We start from the raw sequence: 3,800 nt of genomic DNA, 5'->3' as shown, positions 1-3,800 counted from the left end.
GGGGAGGAAATGAGCCAGCATAACGTTCCCACTGTGAATTTTGGTGAGAAACCCAAAGAATCAACCAGTGGAAAGGACACAGAGCCATGGTCTTGGGAAGTGTTCTTGAAGGCCAGGGTTTGAAGGCAGGAAAGAACAGAATGGACAGCTAGAGACCTTCCAGCATGACTCAGCTCTCTGTGTGTCTGTGTGTGCCTGAGTGTGTGTCTTTAAGAAGGAACCATGTGGATGCATATATAGGGGTGCCTGTCATGTAAATATTTGAGTCTGAGTGAATGGGAGAAGGCATCATCTAAAACCCCAGGAGCAAATGCTAAGGTTTGGTCAGGCTAGAGGAAAATATGTGTCCCCTCCTCCACTTCTGCTTCTTGAGAGTATTTTTAGGGACAGAGGAAGTGCTGAAAAGCTTACCGTAAAGCAAATGAGAGGAAAACTGTTGATATCAAAGTTTCTGCTATTAGGTTGGTGCAAATGTAATTGAGGTTTTTGCCATTAGTTTCAATAATTCTTCATGTCAAGATGTTGACCTGGGTTCGGTGCACCGCCAAATCTTTCGAGCAATGCGAAGGAAGTTCCTGGAGTTTGTCTGTGACAGAGATTCAGAAAATATTCATTTGCTTAATAAAATGAAATAAAAGTTTGCAGATGTCCCCAGGCTCTGGGAAGCTGGAGAAATACGTGTATCAGAGAAGTAAAAGACAGTCTGAAAAGTCCCCTGCAGGGTTTGGTTAAGGAGCTTTAAGGATAGGGGTGATGAGTATTACACTGTAGGTTGTTTCCTATTCTACACTATGCTGTAATTCACTTCTGATGTTGCTAAACCTTCCATAACATTCTGTGTATTAGTTGAGGTAAAGGTTAAGCTGCTGTAACAAAGAATGCCAAAATACAGTGGATTATAGGAGACAGATATTTATTTCTCATTCATGAGATGGTCCTGAGGTGAACAGCCTAGGAGTATATTAGACTTTGCTCCACACCTTCACACAGGGACGCAGCTTCCTTCCATTGTCCTCATCTGCATGGCTCAGTTGCATGCAGGCACATTTCTGTGCCTTTGTATAAAGGGGCAGGGGGCAAAAGAACACGACCCACCATTTTTTTCAAACAAGTGAGGCAGTGTTGCGCACGTCTCTTTTGTTTGTATTCTATTGGTTAGAACTTAGTCACATGATTCGACCTTGCCCCAGGGGAGGCTAGGAAATGTAGTCCCCTGTTGAGCAGCAACTGTTCAGTTATCACTATAGAAGAAAGAGAGAATGGAATTTGTTAGAAAACTGGCGGTATTTATTGTGGTCTTGGACCTGGTCTCTCACATGGATTATTGTAATAATCTGTCAATTGTACCCTTGCTCTAATCCAGCGATGTCCAACCTTTTGGCTTCCCTGAGCCATATTGGAACAAGAGGAATTGTCTTGGGCCACACATAAAACATACTAACACTAACGATAGCTGATGAGCAAAACAAAACAAAAAAAATAGAAATCCAAAGAAAATCTCATAATGTTTTAAGGAAGTTTACGAATTTGAGTTGAGCTGCATTCAAAGCTGTCCTGGGCCTGGGCTGCATGTGGCCAACGGGCTGTGGGTTGGACAAATTTGCAGTCTAATCAGTGTATTCTGAAAATAATACTGCTGCTAAAATGTGATTATCTCCTCAGAACTCCCCAGTGGCCTCTGGTGTGCTCTTGGAGTAAAAGCCAATGTCTTTGGAACTGCTTACCAAGCCCCACAGGACCCCACCCACCACTCAGTTCTAATCTCATCCCCTCCCACTCACCTCCTTGCTCATTCCCTCCAGCCACGCTGTCTTGTTTGCCTTCTTCAAACATGTCAGGTATCTACCTACCTCAGGGCTTTTGCACTGTGAAACCTTCTTCCTGAAGCACTCTTTCTCAGTTAGCTGTCATTTCCTCACCTCCTTCAAGTCTTTATTCAAATGCCACCTTCTTGTCCAGGCCTTCTCTGACCCCAACCAATTAAAAAGGCAACTCTATCCCCTGATACTCTCTGACTTCCTTCCCCTGATTTTTCTCCATAGTACGTATTACCAACATATATACATATACATATGTATACATGTTTATATATGTATACATGTTTATACATGTATATAATTTTAATGTAATAATCATAGTCAATAAATTACATCAGCTATTCAACCCTTTATTATAATATAGACTTTGTGTTAGATGATTTTGCCCAACTATAGGCTAAGTGAATCTTCTGAGCACATTAAAGTTAGGCTAGGCTAAGCTAGGATGTTCAGTAAGTTAGGTGCATTTATGCGGTGTGTTTTGTTTTTGTTTTGAGATGGATTCTCGTTCTTGTTGCCCAGCTTGCAGTGCGGTGGCATGATATCAACTCACTGCAACCTCTGCCTCCTGGGATCAAGCGATTCTCCTGCCTCAGCCCCCAAGTAGTTGGGATTATAGGCACCCACCACCACACCTGGCTAATTTTTGTATTTTTAGTAGAGATGGGGTTTCACCATGTTGGCCAGGCTGGTCTTGAACTCCTGACCTCAGGTGATCTGCCAGCCTTAGCCTCCCAAAGTGCTGGGATTGCAGGCGTGAGCCACCGTGCCCAGCCTATTTATGCGTTTTTGACTTGCAATATGTTCAACTTATGATGGATTTATTGAGACGTAACCCCATTGTAAATCAAGAATCATCTGTGTATATGTGTGTGTGCCTGGGTGCATGTGTGTGTATGTGTATATGACTTATTGTTCTTCTCCTCCATTAGAGGGTAAGCTTCATAAGAGTAGGGGTTTCTGTTGGATCTCCGTGCGTGCATGTGCGTACACGTGTGTGTGACATATATGTGTATGTATACAAACTGTTAATCTCCTAATGACAGTAGTCTGTCCTATATAGTTATATATCAAGCAAAGATTATAATAAAGCACAAAGGAGAATGTTATGGAATTTTATCTCTGAAGTTTGTTTTTTTAGCATGGTAATGTATTACATTTAATTAATAAAACATCAAATGTATGACTCAATAACACAAATACTATGAAGATAGAGGTAAATCATCCATCCAGCAGTTGGTAGTAAAAGGCAAAGGAGAATATGGAATTATTATGCCCTGGATAAGTGCTACAATAGAGATAACTAGAAAAGAAGATGGCAACACTGATATATCCAGTAAATAAGGAAACTGGAGGTGAGAGTCAGTGGCTAGCGATAAACATCGGGTTATAGGTGATATTTTGTGGAAATAAGAATGAGTGAAATCTCTGAAGAATACCCAGTAAATACTGAATCTTGTGTTAGCTGACTGCACATGCCTGGTATTTCAGATACTAGATTATCTGTGATTATAAAAAGAAGTTTCTTCCCTAGCAGACCCATATATGCAAATATTGTAGATGTGTATTTTATTTTTAATGTATGCTTTCTTAGTTTTTTTGTGCATTAATAACTATTAAGAGATAAGAGATACTGCTAATGACGAACTCTGTCCTCGGTCCAAAAAGGGATGCAAAATGAATAAACAGACTCAAATCTCTGGGGCTCACTTTTTGGTAGAGGAAGACAGGCAACAAAATACATGAAAAAATAGTAAATAAGATCATTTCAGAAGGTGATATACATGCTATGTGGACAATATCTTGGCATGAGTCATTGATGAATGACGTTGGGGGAGGGGGACTTCTTTAGATGGAGTTTCAGGAACAGCCTCTCGGAAGAGGTTGCATTTGAGTGGAGACTTGAGTACAAGAAGGAGCCAGCTGTGCAAAGTGCTGAGAACGTAGTATTTCAGGCAGAGGAAATAGCAGGTGCAAAGTCCC

Source organism: Mandrillus leucophaeus, unplaced genomic scaffold (genome assembly GCF_000951045.1).
Source record: "Mandrillus leucophaeus isolate KB7577 unplaced genomic scaffold, Mleu.le_1.0 Scaffold7, whole genome shotgun sequence".
NCBI classification, from domain to species: domain Eukaryota; kingdom Metazoa; phylum Chordata; class Mammalia; order Primates; family Cercopithecidae; genus Mandrillus; species Mandrillus leucophaeus.
Note: the sequence above shows the minus strand (reverse complement) of the source record.